The 25,241-nt window shown below is 43.5% G+C and overlaps 1 protein-coding gene across 2 annotated transcripts in view; it reads right to left on the reverse strand.

Annotated features, from left to right (window-relative positions):
- The window catches only part of LOC126188051 (ecotropic viral integration site 5 ortholog), a 155,183-nt gene extending 130,163 nt beyond the window's left edge, over positions 1-25,020 (reverse strand). For both annotated transcript variants that reach the window (XM_049929489.1, XM_049929498.1), the window contains exon 1: positions 24,588-25,020. The gene's annotated coding sequence lies outside the window, so the exon portion shown is untranslated. The remainder of the gene's footprint in view (positions 1-24,587) is intronic.
- Positions 25,021-25,241: the final 221 nt, after the last annotated feature.

Here is a 25,241-nt window from a genome sequence, read left to right on the forward strand (position 1 = left end):
ACACGCTGCCATCAGGGCAAGCTGCTCGCGTCCGAACTAGCTGTAAATCATATTACCCGACAGTTGGAGGTTTTATTGGTACATCAACCCCTTAATACCGAACGTCACGAAATCAAATCATACCAATGCTGCGTTAATAACTGGAAGTTTAACTGTTTCTGAATGCCCGTGAAGGTAGATGCTGATTCTTCATGAAGCTACTGACAAGTGCTGCAGTCTCCTGATTGTTTCGGCTGTCTCTAAAGCACCATGGTTTCTGACTTTTATCTTTCATCTAGAAATTTATTCTAACATTAAGGGGTTAATAAAAGTCTTTCTTCACACTGGGTGCATATTAAAATTCAGTTTTTCGAAACACTTTTTCTCACAAATTACTGAATCAGGTGATTATTTCTACCGAGTGCTTTAATTGCTGAATGTTGTGCAGTCCTTTTTAAATTTAGAAGTCAAAAATGAGCAAGATTAATCAGATAAGAGTTAAAATCTACATTACAAGCAGAAGGCACTCGCAGATTTATTGTCACATAGTCAGCACGGATTCAGAAAATAGCGTTCTTGAGAAACAAATCTAGCTCTTTATGGTCATGAAGTAAAGAGTGCTATCAACAGGGGATGTCAAATTGATTCCATATTTTTAGATTTCCAGAAGGCTTTCGACACCGTTCCTCACAAGCGTCTTCTAACCAAACTGCGTGCCTATGGAATACCGCCTCAGTTGTACGACTGGATTAGTGATTTCCTGTCAGAAAGATCACAGTTCGTAGTAACAGACGGAAAGTCATGGAGTAAAACAGAAGTAATATCCGGCGTTCCTCAAGGAAGTGTTATAAGTCTTCTATTGTTCCTGATCTATATTAACGATATAGGAGACAATCTTAATAGCCGTCTTAGATTGTTTGCAAAGGATGCTGCCATTTACAGTCTTGTAAAGTCATCAGATGACCAAAACGAATTACAAAATGATTCAGATATCTGTGTGGTGCGAAAAGTGGCAATTGACCCTGAATAAAGAAAAGTGTGAAGTTATTCACATGAGTACTAAAAAAAATCCACTAGGTTTCGATTACGCGATAAGTCATACAAATCTGAAGGCTGTACATTCAACTAAATACTTTGGGATTACAGTTACAAATAACCTAAATTGGAACGATCACATAGATAATGTTGTGGGTAGAGTAAACCAAAGACTGCGAATCATTGGCAGAACATTTAGAAGGTGCAACCGATCTACTAAAGAGACTGCTTACACCACGCTCGTCCGCCCTATTCCGGAGTATTGCTGTGCGGTGTGGGATCTGCATCAGGTGGGACTGACGGATGACATCGAAAAAGTTCAAAGAAGGGCCGCTCGTTTTGTATTATTGCGAAATAGGGGAGTTAGTGCCACAGACATACGTGAATTGGAGTGGCAGTCATTAAAACAAAGGCGTTTTTCGTTGCGACGGTATCTTCTCATGAAATTGCGATCACCAGTTTTCTCCTTCGATTGCGAAAACATTCTGTTGGCACCCACCTACATAGGGAGAAATGATGATCACGATAAAATAAGAGAAATCAGGGATGGCACAGAAAAATTTAAGCGCTCATTTTTCCTGCGCGCCGTTCGAGAGTGGAACGGTAGAGGGACAGCTTGAAGGTGGTTCATTGAACCCTCTGCCAGGCACTTTATTGTGAATAGCAGAGTAATCAAGTAGATGTAGATTGTCCCGCGTTGCACACGTAAACTATTTAAGCTATTCTGTTTAACTTAACGAATGTAATTGTTTGGCATGCCTGCACGTAGAGTCGGTATGGAATTGAAGATATACAGGGTGTCCGAAAAGACTTTCCCTGATTACATAAATTGATAGCTCAGGCTAGAAGTAAGATACAAATATGAAACTTGTGCCGAATTGTTTACAACTAACAAAGTTCTTTTTCTGTTTTAGGTTCGCAGTACGTAAGTAGTGGATGAGGTGCAGTGCCCAAGAAGCCATGTTAACCAATCAGGAGAAGGCACAGTGTGTCCGGTAGTACCATGCGACACAATCACCACCCACAGTGCAGAGACACTTCCAGACAACATTTGGAAGGAATCCACCTGATGTAAAGATAATTAAAGCCTGGTATGAGAAGTTCAAGAACACAGGATCGGTTGCTGACCTTCCGAGGTCTGGTCGACCAAGAACCTCAGCAGACAGGGTGGAAGCTGTAAGGCAGTCTTTTCTGCGAAGTCCGAAGAAATCGGTGTGCAGGGCCTCACGTGAATTACAGATGCCAAAAAGCTCTCTCCATGCCATTTTACACAAACGTTTATTGTTTCGTGCATACAAAGTGCAAATCGTTAAGGCCTTGTTGCCCAATGACAGTACACGTCGATATGACTTTGCGGTCGAAATGGTATCACGTATTGAGGACGATGATGGTTATCTCAGACGAATTGTCTTTTCCGACGCAGCGACCTTTTTTGTCAGTGATTTAGTGAATAGCCGTAATGTGTGCATTTGGGGTTCACAACCCCCTGGCGAGGTCATGGAGTGCATCAGAGGCAGTGCAAAGGTGAATGTTTGGTGCGCGCTATTGCACGATCGAATTATCGGGCTATTCTTCTTCGCTGAGGCTACCATCACATCTGCAGTGTATCTCGACATGTTGCACCTGTATGCTGTTTCTCAGTTGCTTCAGTATCACTCCGATGTCTTGTTTCAGCAAGACGGTGCACCGCCTCATTGGGGTTTGGACGTCCACGCCTATCTCGATATGATCTTTCCTGGGCGATGGATTGGCCGTGATGGGCCAACGGTTTGGCCTCCACACTCTCCTGACATAACCCCAGCATACTTCTTTTTCTGTGGTTATGTCAAGGACGAGGTCTACCGAACACTTGTACCAGATCTTGAAACTCTGCGGCAACGGATAACCACAGTCGGTGAATCGATCCCTCCAGTGATGTTGGCTAATGTGTGGACGGAAATTTAATATCGCCTAGATGTGCTATGTGCTACCAAGGGTGCTCATGTGGAAGTTTACTGATGTGTGAAAAAAACTTTGATAGTTTGTAAACAATTAGACACCAGTTTCATATTTGTATCTTACTTCTAGCCTGAGTTATCAATTTATGTAATAAGGGAAAGACTTTTCGGACACCCTGTATAATGAATGAAAAATTTTATCTGCGGTAATATGTATAAACTACAAAAGGATATCCCATTCATTACCTGTGGTTGGTGCACAGAGAGCAGGTGTAGCATTTGGGTTAAATTATGTAGATAAGGTAGTGTTATCCGAGGGGTACGAGAAAAGACGGGAGGGACTGGGAGGGAGAGGCACAATATTGGTTCCCAACAGGTGAGCAGTCTTCTGTAATGTTTTCGTTGTCAATAGTGCGTTAAACCATAAGCTTCTTTTTTTCTAAGTGGCTAAATGTGGTCGGAATACAAAGCCGAATTACATCTGAACGAAGTACTACTTGCTGTCCGCTAAATGAGTACAAAAGGACGATCGAAGTGTGTAACAAGTTTCCCCTCACACTGCAACGATAGGCATGCGCCATGTATGGCGAGTGCCACCATTAAATAGCGTCTCCTGTAAACATGCACGCCGTGCGTTCGATAAATTATCCTCACTTTGCCTTGCCTCACTTCGTCGTTGCAGAATGCCACCGCTTCCCGTGCGCCCTTCTAATGTACCCACATTTGGTCTCGGTAACGAATGCCGACCAGTAATAAACGTTGCGAAAGAAGACTGTAATACATACTCGTTTCTGATGTTTGTTTATAGTTTACATTGACACACAAGACTGGAAGACGTTGCGAGCACGCGGTGTCACAATGCATCATTAATGAAGTCCCACATCGTTCAGCCGAGCACAGTAACAACACGTTCACCATTAAGTGCTACAGGCACTTTACGTAATTTCGCTGTCAATTTGAGACGATCCGGCTGCTACGCAAGAGAATAAAATTTCCAAGCTATGAAATTGTCGGGCTGGATCCAGACATCACTTGGTACTTTCGTTAATAAACACTGACGGAAGTGAACGGTGTTGCACCATGAACAGTTTGACCCAACACTAGTAAACATATTCCAGTCTTCTGTTGATTAAAATTTCATTATGTAAGCTTATTTTCAATATAGAGAAACACCACCCCACTCTTACAGATGAAAAATGACGGCTATTGGGTGTATCTAACGTTACTGAAACTTTTCAGGTGGATATCTCAACGTGTATGTGCAGTGTATGTGCAGTTTATCATTCTCTATAGAGCTTTGAGAAAGACCCAATCATTGGGATGACGGACGGGGTAGCATCATACGGGCAAATCGCAACAAAGCGTTAGTTGTAGCGATATTGCTGCAGAACGAGAGATGGTGATACGGACTGAGGATGAGAGTGTGGCAAGAAGAATAGGCATAAATCCTTTCAGAAGAACTACACTACGGGAAAAATCGTAGGATTGTGCGAATAACTGACGAATATAGGTTGACGACAGCTGCAATCTGAGCAGAAGTTACAGGCCGACATTCACCACGAACCGTCAGCATTACTAGCTTGGTCGAGAACTAATTGCTATGCGTTGTTTACTGCCGATCCTGTATTACAAACAGAGGACGTAGTGTAAAATCAGAGTCAACTTTGACATTACGTGGCATTTTGTGGTGTTTAACAACACAGCAATGAGTCGATTTTGTTTTTGGCAATCAGATCGACGCCAAAGCGTCCGTAGACAATTCTATTCCTAGACTCATTCTGTGGGGAACTAGTGGATACGACAACATGTATTTGATAACAGTTGCAGAGAGATCGAACAGTCCTCAGTACCTAGCAAGAATCGTAAACTTTGTTGACATAAGACTAGGGAGCCGAATGGCGTATTCCAGCAGAATGATGCAAGAACCCACACTGCAGTTCACACCACAAATGCCTTGAGGACTGAACGGTCGCTTGACGGTCCAGCGCTGTACCAAAATGTCATCCATGAAGCATGTCTGAGATGTGATGGAAAGACTTACATTTTCATACCAAGCGGAGCCGAGGTTACCCGACTTTTAGCCAACCATCCTCAAGAATGACATTATGCGTGACAGGCATGGCAAGAAAATCCTCAAGATTACATTCGTAGGCTGTTTGCTTGCATGCCATAACGACGATGACAGTTCATGCGTGCACCTGTTGGTCACACCTCATACTGATTACAGCTATCAGATTTTCTCTTACAACGGACCAGGGTTTCACACACACACGGTACCTTTTTTAACGTGATAGTTATCTAAGAAATAGCAATTGTAATATGCCAACTCGTACTAAAATGATTAAAATGTCTATGAGAAAATGTCTGAGATGTGATGGAAAGACTTACACTTCGAGGAAGTGCGTGAACAACAGAGTGGGGCGGAAAGGGTTTTTCTCTGAGTAGAACGAGTGTTTCCGCCCTGTTGATCAGACAAGAGAGTTAAGGTCGAGGCGAGAGATGAGGGAGATGGTTCAAATGGCTCTAAGCACTATGGGACTTAACATCTGAGGCCATCAGCCGGCCGGAGTGGCCGAGCGGTTCTAGGCGCTACAGTCTGGAACCGCGAGACCGCTACAGTCGCAGGTTCGAATCCTGCTTCGGGCATGGATGTGTGTGATGTCCTTCGGTTAGTTAGATTTAAGTAGTTCTACGTTCTAGGGGACTGATGACCGCAGCAGTAAAGTCCCATAGTGCTCAGAGCCATTTGAACCATTTTGAGGTCAGCAGTCCCCTAGAACTTAGAACTAGTTAAACCTAACTAACCTAGGGACATTACACACATCCATGCCCGAGGCAGGATTCGAACCTGCGACCGTAGTGGCCGCGAGGTTCCGCACTGAAGTGCCTAGAACCGCTCGGCCACAGCGGACGGCTGATGGAGAATAACGTTGGTATGACAGTAAAGAAAACAGAGGGTATGGCAATCTCTGCGCTTCTTTGCACGCAGCCATGGTAGCTGTTCATATGATGAAGTATGATGAAAAAAGACGAACATCACAGATGAAACGAGACAGACCAAAACCAGTTCCAGGCGCCATGAGCTTTCCTGAGAAAGATCTTGTATGATAACACTGCTGTAACCAACAATTAATTGGAAGTATAAATGTTTGTACAAATTTCTTTTTCTGGCCAAGAGGAAAGAAAAAAAAAGTTCAAATGTGTGTGAAATCTTAGGGGACTTAACTGCTAAGGTCATCAGTCCCTAAGCTTACACACTACTTAACCTAAACTGTCGTAAGGACAAATACACACACCCATGCCCGAGGGAGGACTCTAACCTCCGCCGGGATCTGCCGCTCAGTCCATGACTGCAGCGCCTTAAACCGCTCGGCTAATCCCCAAGAGGAAAGAGCTTTTTGTATTTTTGTAGTGCATGGAGAGATGATTTCTTCTTGCTCATTGCAGTTACATGCTCAGTTTAACTTAGATTTTCTTCTACTATTACTTCTAGACTCTTTGCTAGGAGAGCGATGGTACGGGCTAATGTGCGTGTAATGACCAACCGGTACCACTTGGGTAGTGTAGCATTTTCCATTTTCGTTACAGGATTAAACAATTCAGTCAAACTGCAAAACAAGCTGTCTTGGAAGTTTAATAAAATAGCCTTACGAAGTCCCGCATGTAGCTGACGATGATGTTTGGTTTGTGGGGCGCTCAACAGCGCTGTCATCAGCACCCGTACAAATTCACAATCTGTACACAGTCTAATCTAGCCACTTTCACGAATGATGAGGACAACGCAAACACTCAGTCCCCGGGCACAGAAAATCCCCAACCCGGCCGGGAATCGAACCCGGGACCCCGTGATCCGGGGGTAGCAACGCCAGCCACTAGAGCACGAGCTGCGGACGCATGCAGCTGAAGACATTGCGTTGTCAAAGGAACCGTTCGGTTACACCCTGATTCCTTGAAGCTCTAACGATCGCCTTACAATCACATTATCATTCACGGTGACACCCGCATGTTCTTATGTTGAGTAGTTTCATACTGTACCTACTGTCATCCAATTTATCTGTATCATCCTATATTTTTTTTAAAAAAAATTCTAATGTGTTTCTGGTAACATGCACTTCGAGCCTAAGTCCCGACAAACAACTTTTGACCATACTACTGTAACTTCACATAGCAAAAATGTATCTATCTCAGCGCAGAACAAGTAGACGCGCAAAAACATGAGAAATGTCTAATGTTTTGACTGTTACTGCTAGTAAGAAGACTATCGTCACACTTGGAAATGCTGTAAGTATAAACTCATGTAATCACAGATGCAGCGAAGTATCGAAGTGATTAGCATAAATTGAATCGCAGCTAGATTCTGTATCACCATGTTTTGAGATCAACAAGTAACTTAGCATAGCGAATTCAACGAACAGCGAAGGGAACACAGAACTCTAAACTGTCTTCGCACACTTACCTCAACCATCTGTAAATCAAGCTGTTCCGTCTTTCCTCGGCAGGACTAGTCATGGTAGAGAAGCCCAGAGGAATGCCCGTCCAGCTTCTGTTGTGGAGTAACAGCAGTATCGAGCAAACAAGCTCGGCGGCACAGATAGATATGCAGGCTGCAGAGATACGATGGTGACAGCGTATCAACAGAATCGCGGTCGGGAATTCGGAGATAAGCTTTCGGCTGACTGCGTCACCCGTTTGTTCTCCGATTGTGCGTTGTTCCTACGGGAAGCCATAGTACAACAGAAACACTAAGTACAGCGTACTGCGCCGCTTATCTGTTCCAGTAAACGCCCAGGGCCGTAAACAGGGATACAGTGTCGGCAGAAAGCGCACACACACACCTGCTCCAGGATTTACGATCAGCGCTTTGGAGCGGTGAAAAATACCATATGCTTTTTACAGCTGTTCGTATCCCGTGTTCCCATCAACAGTAGGAAGAAAACTGGGAATAACATAGAACGTCTCACTGTGTCACTTACACGATCGTTATAAAGCTCCTGCAATGAAGGTTTTATGTGGCACAAGTAGCGACGCAACGGTAGCAAATAGTTAAACAGAATGCATTTTCTTCATGTAACAGTTTCAGTTGCTGGGTATAGCACTGGTAACGTCGTACACACATTCACGTCATTTCTTCTGTGGTCCGTTGACGCTGGTGACACTCTTGTCACATTATTTGTAAGCAGTGCTGAAGTCGTGCGAAGTTTCACGTTTTCAGTTTGACTGCACACTAACACTCCACCACGTTCGGCAGCGTTTAAAAACCTGCAGCCAGCTTATCTTCTGATAAGGTTGTATAAAAGATTACATGTACTAGAGATCTGTCACGCCCAGTGGGTTGCGGACGAATATTATCAAGTGTAATTTACTGGGTACAATTTCAACTTGCAATTCTGCATATGGTGAAGAAAAAAAAGACTTAACGACTCCGCAGATAAGAACAAAGAGATTCGTGGTTTCAGGTGAAATAAAAAAAATACTGGTTCAATCCTATTTTTATGTAACTTTACATGACATTCACCTCTGACTATTATCCGACAATTGCATGAAAAAATTTTGAATCTATTATGAACTGTATTCGACATTGCCCTACAGGTCCGTATATGTTATTTGAGTGCTGCAGTCATGGACTGTGCGGCTGGTCCCGGCGGAGGTTCGAGTCCTCCCTCGGGCATATGTGTGTGTGTGTGTGTGTGTGTGTGTGTGTGTGTGTGTGTGTGTGTGTTTGTCCTTGGGATAATTTAGGTTAAGTAGTGTGTAAGCTTAGGGACTGATGACCTTAGCAGTTTAGTCCCATAAGATTTCACACACATTTGAACATTTGTTATTTGAGCGAGTTTTCTAGTAGGAAGAAAAGCAAAAGTTTGCTAATTGACTATTGCAGTCAAACCAGCATTCAGGTCAGTGACTGGTCTACTTACTTTATGAAACTAAGATTGCAATTCCACGGTAACAATGTAATGTTAGTTGACGTTCATTTCATTCTGCGACAACTGAAGTCGAGGAGGATAGTCATCCCAGAAAATATGCTAAAATTATCATCGGCCTTGATGAATACGCTGAAACGCTGTTCGCGGGAAGTCAATTTCACGCATGTCAAATATACTAGTTCTGTAATTTGCCATTAGTGTATATAGAGCGCATAAACATTTTTTAAATCATATGAAAGCTACGAGTGAAAGATGGCCTGTTCAACATATTTACATGCTCAGATGAACACAAGTTTTGGGACGTGAAATTGTTATTTAACCCCGGGTAAGACTCGTGGTAAAGAAGTTGAACCACGAACAATAAACACGAGTCTGCCTCGTGGTTTGCACATCGTGCGTACCCCACGGAAACAAGGCGTTCTGGCCCTTGTTATGTCGGAACAAACAACATAAGTCGGACTCGCAGTTCAACAATTCTCAAATTCTCTTACTACAGTCACGAGTATTCTTTCGTTGTGTTCACACGTGTCGGTTATAATTCTCTGAAAGAATGGAACAAACTATATACCCACCACGTCAGTAAAAAGAACATACAATGTTGGTGGTAGTTGTAAGTATATTGTTATTGCGGACCGTGATTCGGTACATCCTGCCGATACTGATGGTACGAAAACGTCCAAGATGAGTTATCATTGGAGATGACACCGAAGATGAAGACGTATCAAATCATCAGAGCAATGGATTTGGAAAGAAGAAAACAACAAGCCAAAAATCTACGCAAATTCTTGGTATAAGAGCACCAGTTTTAGAGCATTTTGAACTCCGCACTGGCTGTAAAACACTTTATAAAAAACGTTACAGCCGGTTTCGCGTCCCCCTTTGCATTATGCATAATAATAACTCAGTTAAAAAAAAAGATGTACACCTCCAAAGGAGCCCTCACAGAAACACCGAAAGTCAGGAAAACTATGCCACTGAAAAGATTTTTGCAAATCGCTAGGTTTTTACATTTTGCAAATTACGATGTGACTGACAAGATGGATAAATTACGCAGTCACAGCTGTGACAAACTGTTTCAGTACGAAATTCAAAGAAGTACATGTAATGGAAAAGAACATCGCGATCGATGAATCGATAACAAAATTTACTGGTCGCATGTTTTACAAACAGTTTAATCCTTCGAAGAGGGAAAGATTCAAAAATGGTTCAAATGGCTCTGAGCACTATGGGCCTTAACATCTGAGGTCATCAGTCCCCTAGAACTTAGAACTTCTTAAAGCTAACTAACCTAAGGACATCACACACATCCATGCCCGAGGCAGGATTCGAACCTGCGACGTAGCGGTCGCGCCGTTCCAGACTGAAGCGCCTAGAACGGCTAGGCCACCGCGGCCGGCTGAACGTATTTTGTTAACACTTCAGTTCATGCGATGTTATATGTAACTGACGTGACAGAATAAGTAACCAGTGGCCAAGAAAGTCATAAACTCAGCGCGTACATGTCGTAGTAAATGAAATACACCCACCTAATGATGGAGCTCTGAAAGTAGTGGAAATAAAATAAATTATGATTTATGACAGTAAACTTTTTGTTACAATCGGTTTGTGCTTCAGTAGTATCGATAATTACTCATTTTGTTTGTAAGGTAATGCTATAATCGACCCGAAGGCTGTTTCGAACACCACAGTCCTTTACCATGCATGCCCAGAATGGAAGTGATGTGTGCGTGACGTACACTGAACCTCGAACTGATTTACCTAGCCAGTTGCATGAGGACCTATTAGTTTAACGTGGACTCCTAACCACGGTGCAACTCAGCGTCTTTCACATTGCCGGAGGTGAAAGAAGTGATAAGTGACATAAGAGTACTAGGACTGACCGGGGATCGAACTCTAGACCTTTGCGTCCGTAATCTGCCACTTTACTACTGAGGCACCGGGCCAACGTACATGTTGGGCAATTCTCCGTAAACAACCAGTATCTCTGAACTTTATTTGTGGTGAAGCTCCAGATACCTTTGGCGCCTCTCTCTCTCTCTCTCTCTCTCTCTCTCTCTCTCTCTCTCTCTCGCTGCTTCCTGCACAGACAACCAGGCGCGCCCGGAAACCGCAGGCAGCTGGCATGCGTCCAGCCGACGTCACCATGAAAACTGACTCAGCTGGTGACGAGCCGCGGCAGTTTCCCACTGCCCAGTCGGGAGCTCAGCTGTCCCTTGGAACGTCACGCATATGCTCTGCCCCCAAACGAAAAATACATCCCACTCACCCCGCGCATGTCTGCCACCACCCGCTGCTACAGTTATTGCAACGCAACTGTCGATATCAGGCGAGCACAGGGATGTGTCACGCAGTGAGACGAGATGGGATCGATACGAGGGCGGACCCCCTCCGTCTCTCGGGCGTGCAGCCCTTCCCTACTGCAAACTCCGTGCAACAGCCCCATACCGAGAACGTTCCCGTGCTGTCACTGGAAGCTAAAATCCATGTGACCTGAGGAGTTTTACGAAACACAGAGGCGGTCGAAATCAGAGCTACTATTAGCAGTCCAAATTTGGTGTGTATTATACGGTGAGGGTATTAATTAGTCGTCACAAAAACGTAGCTTTAGTTTCAACCATTAAAATATAACAAATGTTAAGTATCAAATGGATCAAAGAACATTAACTTCGCGATGCATGCACTGCCGGCAAAAGTTTTCTGCGGACGGTCGAAGACATTGCCACGAAATTCTGCGCTGAGATTCAATTACAAAGAGCATGGGCACATCAAAATTCAGGGGCTTTCTTGCAGGACCAAACAGCTTTACTACATCAGCGGTGTGCAATGAGTCTAAAAGGGATTTAAAATTGATCCTTCGGTTAATCCCCTTTATAACGTACAGTGTTATCTCGTACTAAAATGACACGTCTGTGTAGTACATTGTATAAGCTGTTGATGAAATGGACTAAAAACCCAATCGACCGGAGTTTGTACATCAGCAAATTGACATGCACACCGTAGTAGGCCCCTGTAAGCCCAGGAACACTGCTATCAAACAGATTTTATTTAAGAATGTACGCTCGAAGTCCGTTGTTAGAAAACAGAGTATCCATCGTGCTTCTTTCATTACGGAATACACACTGTGTTATCAGGTAACAAGCTGATCGTCTGTAACCGCTATGCCATACGACGCCTAAAAATTCGGTCTAAATTTTTTAACACAGACTAGATTAACGGGATGAGGCGATATGCTGGATTTGCAAATATTTTTCATCATCATCATCATCATCATCATCCCAGTCGTCCGGGAATTTTTATTTTCCCCATAATTGGCTGAAGACTTCTGTCAACAGATGTTTCGTTTCAAATAACCTTATAGCTCGGGCAACCACAGCTAAAGAACTTGTACATGATGTGAAGGCCTATCAAACCATTTAAAATGGTTCGGGATCGGATGCCCATCAGCCGTTTCATCCAAGGTTTTAGCTAGGAGTGACATGTTTTGTGCGCACTTGCGCCTTGTAAGTCGTGACACATTAAGTATTAATTTTATATGACCTGAAGATATACCTCCAGGTTATGAACCTGGTCGTCATACAGTAAAAACACACATGGTACAAAATAGCTCTGAGCACTATGGGACTTAACTGCTGACGTCATAAGTCCCCTAGAACTTAGAACTACTTAAACCTAACTAACCTAAGGACATGACACACATCCATGCCCGAGGCAGGATTCGAACCTGCGACCGTAGCGGCCGCGCGGTTTCATACTGTAGCGCCTAGAACAGCTCGGCCACTCCGGCCGGCTGTAAAAACACAATAACCAGCTATTGCGGATTTGGAGTTTCGCTACCACGCTATAAAGAATGTCGTCGAATGCTTTGAGTTCGTTTTAACGTTATCGGTGACCAAGTGTTGTCCCTCCACCTACGTCTTCATGATGTATATGAGGTGGACACTCTGGTCTTCCAAGATAACAACGTCCACGATCATAGGGCTGCACACGCATACGTTTCCGGTTTGACGAACATTCAGTCGCCCTTGCACACCTCTAATGGCCCCCTAAACAAAATTGTTGGTACTATTTGGAACGGTGGCTGGAACGTAGCAATCAACTTAAATGTAGTATGGTAGCTTTTCGGAATCTAAGTATCAATGGGTGGCTTCGGTTAGAGTGGCGTATCTGACTCACTTCCTAGCTGTATAGAGGCCATTATCAGAGCTAGAGGCGGTGTCACACGCTATTAGTAGGGTGTCTCGTGGGTGTGACATTTTTTTTGTCCGGTGCACTCACCTTCTGAAATAAATAACATACATTTAGTGAATCGAGCAATGTCTTTTCTCACAAACAATTTTACCTTGGCGACGGTCCACGGACATATTAGCAAACTCTTAAGGATGAATGTCAATGTCAGCGTTTGGTAGGAGGAGCAATGCTGCCCCCGCTGTCCAGGCTTCTTGTGACAGCAACAGCCTCTCCATCGACGGCTAACTCCAGTACTGCCTGTGCCAATGTTGTCCTTTCACAAAATTCCGTCTCACCACAGCTTAAGTACGCAGAGAGGGACGGACGACACTGACAATGATAATGAGGATGATTATCAACTCCGTTTACTGCAATTTGGAATAGTTTTGCAGATCAGCTGTTTATTATAAGAACACGGAGAGGAAGGGAACGCTCCGAGTGTGTCGAAGGAAGAGGCACAGAGCAGTGCTTGTCTCACAGTCCGTATTTAAGGATGGTCCGAGCGAATAGAGCTCCATACTGTAAAGGAACCGCTGCTTTTCACCATACGTACAATTCTAAGAACTTATCGACAGACATCTTGACACACAAACGTTTCTTGACGAAAATGTGGCTGAAAGACGATCGTGCGGATTAATTAGTGATGTTTATGTGCTGCACTGCAGTTCATGAACGTCCAGATGTTTAAACCGCAATCGCACGGGCGGTCAGCGCATAGAAAATAGCTTAACCAGCGATCGATCTGTCTCCTGCTGCGAGCGCTGATAGCAGGACCACGGATGGGAAATCCAATCCCGCGAGAGCGACGGCCCGCCGGCCCGGGGTCGATAGCCGGAGCCCTGCATCTAATGCTGCTAAAGCCAACTCACAACACACGCAAAGCTATCTGCATCTCAGCTCCGGCAATCTTCGAGCAAAATCGTGTTCTCCAAAACTAAGTCCCCAAAAATAAAAGATAAAATTTAATTTCAATAAGAATAAATGCTGACACTGCAAGGGGGAGGAGAGTCAAAAATCACAGGATTGAGTAAGGAGAAGAGATGACTGAATAGCAACAGTCGCTAACATTTCTTCGCGGTGTAGACATTTTATAGCGTGAACTGGACATAGGATATCCCGCATACCAAAGATATCTTCACGTCTAGGACGAACGTAGGGCGCCCCTTGAATGTCGTCACACTGCGTCTGCCTCGTAGGAAACTGAAATAGGGATAATTAAGAAATATGAGCTGAGTAAGAAACTGTAGTCGACACGTACTCTTTCAGTAAATACAATTTTCTCCAGATGCTGAAGGATCTTACACAGTACTATTATTTCAACAATACTGATTACCGTACTTCAGAAAATAATGCAATATGCTTGTTAATAGTTATTCTCTGACATGGGAAATATTTTTATACCTTCACAAAGAGTGAGAATGTTACCTTAGGAAAAATGACAGTAAGTGCAAAATAATAAAGTAATATAACGTCAGTCTAAGTCTCCAAAATTTGTGTATTACCATAAGAATACGTAAGTGACTCTTAATGAAACAAAAGTTATTTTAATGATACTGACACCGCTGGGTAGCTAACTTTCTTTCGAATACGAGTAAAAAAACAAAGTAAATTAATACTAACATCGGTGCAAGACTGAATACTACACGTCCCTCCCTTCCGTGAGGCTAGATGAATTATCCGCGTTTAATTATTCCACGATTCTTACTCAAAGTTGAAAATTAAGCCTATCCCTCTCCTCACCAGTGTCCCATAACTTCCAGTTAGCTACGTTGCATCTAGAAAAGTAATGCAGTTTTTGTGTAATGTGTTCGTACTCCTGAATTAACGGAGCATTAAATGTAATTCTGTGCCGGTTCGTAAATGCAAGGTAATTTGATGAAGTTAACGTCAGAAATACACCGAGAGAGCAGTTAAACAATGTGAATCACACCCGTGAAGGAGACGATTAGGTCACTCGCGCTAATAGAGAATGACTACGTACCGAGAAAGCAGCGGTAACGTAATCACCGTAGATGTCATGCTCCATTGGCTTCTGGTTCCGAAAGACATATTTAAGACTTTCTGAATCCGTTCTAGGACAAAGAAACCGTAAGAAGAAGAGTAATTTCTGTCAGTATAATAACGAGTCGGGTAGACATGTTTGGCATCCAACCCCTGTCTGGCCGGTACTGAGTTATACCTTGAGATTTGTTCCAGACCGCAAACTGTTTCCATCTGCCTTGGAAATATACACAGAGTAAAGTTTTTCATCCCACGGTGCTGCACGCCTGAAGAAGACATATCCTTACCTTTCTGCGACCTGTGAAGTAATGTACCCAACGAATAATAGGACGGTTTGGTGGAGGGCACATATATTTGACCTTGGAATCTTAACCATGGACCAACTTGACGTTTTTCGCAAATAGAAGGCATTGCCAGAAGTGACAGGAGCAGTAACTAAGACAAACCCTTATGACTGACTGGGCATCGAAGCTCGAATCCTCCTATTTGTAGTCCAACACTTGTAGTCACACAAATAAATGTTTGGAAGGGCGATAGCTGTTCTTCATACCCATTAAAATTGAAGCCTTGCGAGGAGGTACTACATAATAATAAATTAACTATATTAGTAACATTTCAGTAAAATAAAATTCGACTGACCCCTAATTCTTAACAATTTGAATACGTGTCTTAAATCATATGCAGCAGTGGGTGGTGTACGTGCTCCAAAATACAAGAATAAAGTACCTCAAACCAACTATATACCCAATGTATCAAACACGCGATTTCTCGCAGTGATGTGGAACGTGCCAACTGTTCTACAACAAATGCATTTTCTCCGCAAAAATACGTTTATATATTGCACTTTGGGTAAATCTTAATGTACATTTTAATTTAACAGTCATTCAGACTTCTTAATCAATTTTAACTTACTTTTAAGAGTTATTGCCGTCAATAACTTACCTTCAGTTCAAAACTGAGATTGTCAAGTATTCTGATGTCTGCACACTGCATATCGTACACACACACACACACACACACACACACACACACACACAAAGAAACCGGAACATCTGCGTTCTTAAAAAATAAATAAATAAAAGAAAAGCCAGACCTGGAAACAATCAAATTCTGTCTGCATGTACTTACACTCGCAAATAATGGGTAATAATGGGTAATATTTCAACAGACATGCGTTACCGTGAAGCCAGAGTGAAATACACTCTCCTGGGACTTTTATCTTGAAATGACATTTAAGTTTAAACGCGGTCCTTAGGCCTTTGCTTTTCAATGTCAGCACTACAGGGTGTGTCTCAGACAGAAGTTTTAACTGGCAGTGGCCCTCTCCCATGTTACCAAATTAGCGCCAAAGTCCACGCGCGGAAGACTGTTTCCTAGACCCTATCTCCCTGGCCATTGCAAGTTGTAACGGAGGACCTTACCGTGATAATGCTGTCAGCTTTCTTCCAATGCATCCCAGCACGAAGCCCGGACCATCCGGCACGCTTTTTCTTCAGCGAATAACTGGGATGGCGGCTTCGTCACAGACTTTCTAAGCGCGAAAGAGTTGCTAACCCAGCGGTGCCTCACGGCAACACCCACTGGCCCACTGCGAGCTAGTGCCGGGGAAAGCTCCGCACCGCCCGCTGTAATGAACGTATTTTGATCGCGGCGTTACGAACTGCACTTCCGGCGCAGCTATCACAGAACTGGGGAGACGTGCTCCACATGCTCTTGATATAAATGACTTGTGTTTAGGAGAAAGTATATACCACAAATACTGTAACTTTTTACTCTGAAGAAGGGAATGAAAACTAAAAATAACACCAACGTTGTCTTCTACATCTACATTTATACTCCGCAAGCTAACCAACGATGTGTGGCGGAGGGCACTTTACGTGCCACTGTCATTACCTCCCTTTCCTGTTCGAGTCGCGTATGGTTCGCGGGAAGAACGACTGCCGGAAAGCTTCCGTGCGCGCTCGAATCTCTCTGATTTTACATTCGTGATCTCCTCGGGAGGTATAAGTAGGGGGAAGCAATATATTCGATACCTCATCCAGAAACACACCCTCTCGAAACCTGGACAGCAAGCTACACCGCGATGCAGAGCGCCTCTCTTGCAGAGTCTGCCACTTGAGTTTGCTAAACATCTCCGTAACGCTATAACGCTTACCAAATAACCCTGTGACGAAACGCGCCGCTCTTCTTTGGATCTTATCTATCTCTTCTGTCAACCCGACCTGGTACGGATCCCACACTGATGAGCAATACTCAAGTACAGGTCGAACTAGTGTTTTGTAAGCCACCTGCTTTGTTGATAGACTACATTTTCTAAGAACTCTCCCAATTAATCTCAACCTGGTACCCGCCTTACCAACAATTAATTTTATATGATCATTCCACTTCAAATCGTTCCGTACACATACTACCAGATATTTTACAGAAGTAACTGCTACCAGTGTTTGTTCCACTATCATATAATCATACAATAAAGGATCCTTCTTTTATGTATTCGCAATATATTACATTTGTCTATGTTAAGGGTCAGTTACCAGTCCCTGCACCAAGTGCCTATCCGCTGCAGATCTTCCTGCATTTCGCTGCAATTTTCTAATGCTGCAACTTCTGTGTATACTATAGCATCATCCGCGAAAAGCCGCATGGAACTTCCGACACTATCTACTAGGTCATTTATATATATTGTGAAAAACAATGGTCCCGTAACACTCCCCTGTGGCACGCCAGGCGTTACTTTAACGTCTGTAGACGTGTCTCCAATGAGAACAACATGCTGTGTTCTGTTTGCTAAAAACTCTTCAATCCAGCCACACAGCTGGTCCGATATTCCGTAGGCTCTTACTTCGTTTATCAGGCGACAGCGCGGAACTGTATCGAACGAATGATAGGTGGGTCTTAACTGCTACAAGAGAAACAGCAACGAAACACTACTATTAACAGAGGCTGCATCTACAAAACAAACTAAGAAATTTTGGAAACTTGTCGGAATTTCACCAAGTTTTACTTAATACAACGGTAATCACTAACAGTCTAAACCGCAAAGTCTTTCCTTTCTATTGCTTGTGGCAGTTTTGGGTAGCGTAACTATCATCAGACCAACTTCTTTAACTCAGCCCATATGAGGAGCCGATGTGTACAACAAAAGATTTCAATCCTTAACTGCATATTTCACATCTGTAGGCTACCGGAATTACTTTCGAGCAATATCTCCTTTATGTTCTTGAAATTAAATAATATTTGAAGTATGTATGCTTGCTGAGGCGACGAATTAAAATTTGCACCAAGGCCGGATTTCGAACGCAGGTGTCCTGCTCAATAATGCGGTAACCACTACGCCACCCTGACTTTGCACAACTGCACGAACTACCCTAGCACACCTTCCTCCTTAATCCAAATTCCCACTCACGCCTCACTGCACTTGGTATTCCCCCTAAAAGCAAACAGCATTGTAGAGGCTCTCCAACTGTACTGGAATACCACCTCAGCATCGAATGATACAGGGGATCCTGTTTGAAACCCAAGACAGGCGTGTCGCTTCAGTCTGCATATATACGCCGTAGATGGTTGAGACTTGAATAGATCTTTCGAAGCATATAGTTCCTTTTGTTTAAAACACCTACGCCTGGGTTTCATTCGATGGTAAGGTGTTCCAATACAGTTGAGAGCCTCTGCAATACTGTTTGAATTAAGAGGAATACCAAGTAGGGGAATTTGATTGAGGAGGAAGATGTGCCAGAACAATCCGTGCAGTTGTGCAAAGCCACGGTGTCAGGGTGGCGTAGTGGTCAGCACATCTGGCTAGTGAGCAGTAGACCTGTGTTCGAATCCCGACCTTGGTACAAATTTTCATTTATCGCTTGAGTCTGCATTTATACATCATAGACGGCTGAGACCTGAAAAAAAGTCTCTGGAAGCATACAGTTTCCTTTGGAAAAATACATGAATAAAAATCGCAGATCTCATTTCAAATGTTAAGCTTCTGAACTGCAAGGTTCGCAGAAGAGCTTCTGTGATGTTTGAAAAGTACTCCTACTGGCAGAATTGAAGTTGTGAGGACGGGTCATGAGTCGTGCTTGGGTAGCTCAGATGGTAGACCACTTGGCCGCGGAAGGCAAAGGTCCTGAGTTCGCGAGTCTCGGTGCGGCACACAGTTTTAATCTGCCAGTTTCAATGACCGGAAAAGTAGTCACCTATGATGATTTAATACTGATGAGACCATTCGCCTTTAAGTTCTTGAAAAAAAAAATGTGTAATGCAGTTCGGTTCGCGCAGTAGATTTTTCGCGACAACGTCTGCATTAAATCATATCAAGTGTTTGGTATTAATATACGTAATTATCCGTCTCTTTAATACAATAGCTACATAGCAGTATAATGGTACTAGTGTGGACTTACCACAAGGTTGGAGTGTCGCTGACTGCTGTATGATCGCTTTGTACCGATTTTTTCGTTTCCTTTTCGACATTGCCGTAGCCTTCGCGCTTCTCTCGATCCTGGACTTTTTAGGCTATTTGGATTCCTTTCGATGCGAGTTTTCCTCTTACATGCATCTTCCATAATACCGAACACTGTTGCATCTTCCATTATTTTGTAATTTTTAATACCGATTTGAACTTGTTGCAGCGAATATTTGTTTATTACTTTTGGTTCTTGCAGTGCTACGCACGATATTCACAATGATAAGCTAATCAGTGTTTTGTATAGCTAAACGCGTTTCCACGCTATACTAGTTTACAACTTCACACAGAGTAATTTGTAACAATCACGCGAAGGACGTCACAGGCAAAACAAATACTGTATGACAAACTTTTACAGACACGATATATCCGTTGAGGGCTCAACCACTGTTTACCTATTAGTCTCGTAGTTATGAGCGATTCAGATCTGACTGAAATCTGCCACAAAACGAAGTTCGACTGACGAGCGAACGGACGTTTAAACGCCAACAATATTAAAATATCAATTAACTATAATCAACTAATCAAATATAGCACTGCGCAAAGCTGAACGGACGCAGTAATTAACTATAATGAGCGACATCAACATATTCCAATTAAGCCAACAGTCCTGCTGTTCTAGAAATTATGAATGTATTTTCGGTGGTAGAGGTCGGCTAATTGATCCCAGGCGTCGAAAGCAAGTCGACGCTTTACGCGAGAAACAACGTCACGTCTTGAAAGGTCATTTTCTGCTTACATAACACAAACTGTGTACCTTCTCTCTCTATCATGCTTTCATCTGAATCACTCTCACTATAGAAACATCGCTAATTTTTGCGAATTCCTTGGATTAATATTGGTAAACAGACAGCGATCTGAACGATGGACAGTAACGATTTTGAATAGCAAACATTGTTCACTGTCTGTAAAACTAATTTGTCCTACCTGCATTACAGCGAGGACCTCTGACGAATCTAAGTAGCATTTAGGAATGGGACATACGCAGAACTACGATGAACGTAAAAGCTGTTAATTTACGTTTGGGCACTTACCAAAGCGAAACTAGAAATATTGGTATAAAATACGTCGACGAACAAAGCTTATTTTAACATGCGTAACTTCCATATACTGTAACTAACCTTAAGTAATGGTGTAAAGGAAAGGGCAATTAGCAACTAAATGTGCGAACTAGCACAAATATTCTTTCTGCTAGAGGGTACTATGTATAAAAACGTCGCTGGCGAAAATTGACGCACCCTTTCCTAACCATTGACGACGTCCGTCTGTATACCACAAAGTATGCTCATCTGACAGTGAGATTTCTACGTAGCTGAGCGCAGGTAAAGCAAATGATGTCATGATTATCTGCCAGTACAGTCATCACTGCTCTCATATCGCTACCTGCACCTTCTCAGCCATAACTTGCGCACTGAACCTGCAAGAATGGAGTTAAAACACTGGGCCAAAACAGACATGCCTAACTAGTAAACCGTACCTACCTGACATATTGTCTTGTCTACTTTCTTTCAATCACCAATGTTAATCTGTTACATCTTTCGTGAAAGTAGTAAGACGTTGATCATTGGCAGTAACAATAAATTCAGATTTATGACAAATTAAATACTAACAGTGAAATAGTGATTACTAGTTTAATACTACACTGCTTCACGGCGACCTTCAAACGGCATGGCTAACGGTTATCGAGCCTTGTACAGAGGTAGTACTGACACCAATGCCATCATCACAAAAGCATACATATTCTGTGTGTATATACATTTTCAGCTCTATTTTCTTTGTATTATGATGACAAATCCTATAGCACCGACAAGGAGAGGTCCCCAGTGCTGGCATCGACTTCTTGAAACAATGTATATTGTGATGTAGGTTAAGGTCCAACGATTGACACCCTGCAGTCATTTACCCTGGAGGGTCCAAGTTTGCGAGTGAGCGACGAAAAACAGTTTCGGAATTTCGCTTGATGCTCTATAGCTTCAAAAATGGAAAGGATTTACCGAGTTTCCATAATAACAACTCAGATTTACGGAGATGTTGCTTAGTGTAACCCAGGGTGAACGGTTGCAGGATGTGATTCCTTGCACCTTAACCTACATCACAGTACACTTTTTTTTTTTTTTTTTTTTTTCAAAAACTTGATCCAACAGCAAGGGACCTCTTCTTGTGAGAGATGACCACAGGGTCAATTACTAAATTTTGCACAAGACTAAAGTCAGATGCCAACTTGAGCGGGGATAGTTCTGCTCAGACAGCATTTACCGTTCTCTCTCTTTTGCTCGGTCGACCACACACAGAAATGTAAAGCATAAAGATTTAAGGAATTTGTTCCATTTTAAAATAAAACACTAGCTATCTTTTCTTCTTTTATAGATGGTGCACCTAAACATTAAACAACACTCATGGCGCCTGTACGGTAATTTTCTTTTTTGGGGGGAGGGGGGTTCCTAGACTAGACCCGACCGCTGCCTTCAAGGCAATACGCCGAATGATCTAAGGTCGTGAGATATTTGCTCAGCTGGTTGCTAGTCCCTCCAGCCATTATTGTCCATAGATGAACCCTGATGATGCCGCAGCTACTTTATTCAAGCAGCTCCCCATTTGGCCTTAAAAGGGCTGAGTGGATCCCGTAGCAGATCTCCCCATGTCAGAAAAAAAAACCGCAGAATGTACCGGGAATTGAACCCGAGTCGTCCTGCACAGAATGCAGCGATGCTAACATTATTTCTTTTGGTCTTCGTTTTTTCGATGTGTTTCTTCATTTTTTTTTAGTTTGTCAGGAGCTCTCTGAGGATGTCGCACGACATCTTTCTCATTCTCTCGATGAGGGTGGCCAGTCCCTTGAGCAAACAGACTAGGCTCCTGTGCCGGCAAAAAAACCTTTCGGCTACGAAGGCGATTCCTGAACATTAATGAAAGAAAGAATACAGCATATTTTACAAGAACTGTTGTATCAGGAAGTATTTCGCAAAATCAATGCCGTAGCTTTTTAACTTTGACGAGTATAAAACGCAAAAGAACGTCTCTCGACAATATTTTGACAGGTTACACAGAAACCAGGCGATTGTGTCCTTGTTGCAACTCACGAGTTGTGATACCGCCACGATGTGAAACAGTATCATGTCGAAGTTTGTGGCCATGCATGTAAAATATCGGCTTCATCTTCCGGTAAGGTTATGGCCAATGTTTGCTGAGATACAAACAATCTTACTGATTGCCTTGGGAACGAGAAATCACTAGTCGGCTTATTACGCTAGCCCGCTGACCCAAGTAAACGAGAAAGTACATGAAAAAGTCTACTATTTGTAGTAAAAATTTAGAAAATACATTTGCTAAAAGACGCTTATGTAAAGTGAAAACTAAAGTATTTTAAGATGAAATTTATGGAACATTCTTCCGATTCACTAATTTTGGCAGCTCCTGACCTGTACCCACAGCTAGAGCAATTTATAACATAAAAGGAGACTACGTAAAGAAAAGCGTTATTTACCTATAAACGTTCTTGCACTACAGAGTCGAGAATTTTCTCTCGTCTGCGTATGAATGTAAAAAACAGTCTTTCTTGGACATTAACAAATAAGAAGTGGCCACGCAGTTATAATTTGCGAGCCACACTTCGCAGCTGTTCCAAAGTGAATCGAACCGTCGAAGTGAAGCCAACACGGGGCTCGGCCGACGCAGTGAGCTAAGCAGGGGAGCACGCTAGTGGGGGAGGAGGGAACGAGGTTACAGATGAAAGTCGCCAGCCAAGCCAGCCCAGGCATGGCATGCAACAGCGGCCGCCGGGTGCAGGCGCACTCTCGCGTTACGGCGAGGGCCACTTGCTTCAACATCCGTTTCACCCGCACTCGTTGCCCGAACCTCCACTGCGATAAAGAAGCACTGTACACTAAACTGCTTGAAGTATAGCAAAGACACAGATGCCGCTACACTTACAGGGAAGTGGCGAATTATAGAGGTATCGAAAACTGAGTAATATAGCACTTCTTGCTGGAAACTATCGTCTCCAGGGAGAAACATTAACACAGTTTCCACCTAGATCGACGACGCCCGGGGATAAGGGGGTCCCTCTCTCCCTATCTCTCAGGGGAAAAATATAATGTAGTCAGCTGTAGTCATTTTACGGAAATGATTTAGAAATCTGCACGTAGTTTAACTGTTTTGAAACTTTCTTTTGGCTGTAAAAGACGCCATTCGTCTTACAAAATATTAAAAATACTCCATACCCCCAAGTCTAGGATCCCCCCTCCCCCCAAAAAAGAAAATTACCGTACAGGCGCCCTTGGCTTTCACTGCAGGTCCATGCTGAAAACAACATATTTCAAACGCCACGCAATGCCCATCCGTTATAGCGTATAAATTTAATATGCCACAAAATAATCTATTCAAGTAGAAGAGCGTATTACCGAAACGTGTAAAAACTTCTGCAAAGACGCACATGGCCAATTCGTGGACACGATAATAAAAGTCAATAGAGTCGCGAGAAACAGCTGTTGCGTTTCAGATGCCCAGCCGTCAATGGCATGCGCTACTCTTAAGATGGGTATCCACTTGCGAACAACGTTCTCGCCAGTGGTTCATGAGCGGAGAGCCTGGCTTGACTGTTCGTGAGTGCGTAGACACGTTTATAAGCTCGTTACAATGCCGTCCCCGCTGAGCCTGACTGTCCCTTTGTGTGCACCGGAAAAACACACAGCAGGTGGCTAGCAAGTGCACACACGCATCTACCTGTCCCTCCTGAGAACTCCCAACAGGAACGTTAACGATACACAGGCGAGTAAACACTTGAGAAGACGATAAATAGCCAACGACTGGTCGTGAACTAAAAGCGAATGCATTTTGAAGATATCTGATGCTTTTTTGTGTTAAAAGAAGGGATGATTGTACGGTTTTCTCAATCCAAAACATTCAAATAACATCAATGGTCACAGATGTTATTTCTGCAAAACTCGCAGGCAAAAATTTGGTACTGTGTGTAGCACTATCACACAATACTTTTAGAGTAACATGTAATAACTTTTTAATAACACTTACCTAAAGTCTCTGGGTCTTGCTAGAGTACAATGTCACGTCACAGATGGAAAGCGATGTCCAGGATAAATAAACGAACACAAACGGAAACACTTCTGTGAACCAGTCACCCCGACTAAAATTTTTGCTTCGTGACTGCTATCCGTTCGATGCGCAGAAATCGAAGCAAAATGAATTTCACTTCACAGTTCCCAACGAACAGGTGACTCCGACAGCTCGATCACATTCCAAGCAGGCGGATGCCCACCCGCGGCCGCCGAGGCTGTTAATATCACTGGGAAAGTTGCGATCTTATGCGGAATTGTTCGCTTACGGAGCGCAGAAACGACACGTCATCAGGTCGGCCTTCACCTGGCAGCCTGGCAAGCGCGAGCACCGTTACACGAGCGTTGCGGGCGAGCGCGAAGCCCCCAACACCTGCCACTGTCTCCGTCCGACTGCAACACAACGACTGGATCGGCGGCGACAGCTCTGCCCACGCAGCGCCTCCTATGCTACGGTGGCGCTGCCACGCGGCGGCCGCGTACACCAGCCGGCCGCCTACCTCGCTCGTCGTTCCGCTGGACAGCCGGTTCGCTGCCCTGCGTTGCGACTCACGGTTCTCACTCTGAGAACTGACAGCGTCGTGAAGTAAGAGGGTAGTCACTGGCAGCACTT

The sequence above is a fragment of the Schistocerca cancellata genome, chromosome 1, assembly GCF_023864275.1.
Source record: "Schistocerca cancellata isolate TAMUIC-IGC-003103 chromosome 1, iqSchCanc2.1, whole genome shotgun sequence".
Lineage (NCBI taxonomy): Eukaryota > Metazoa > Arthropoda > Insecta > Orthoptera > Acrididae > Schistocerca > Schistocerca cancellata.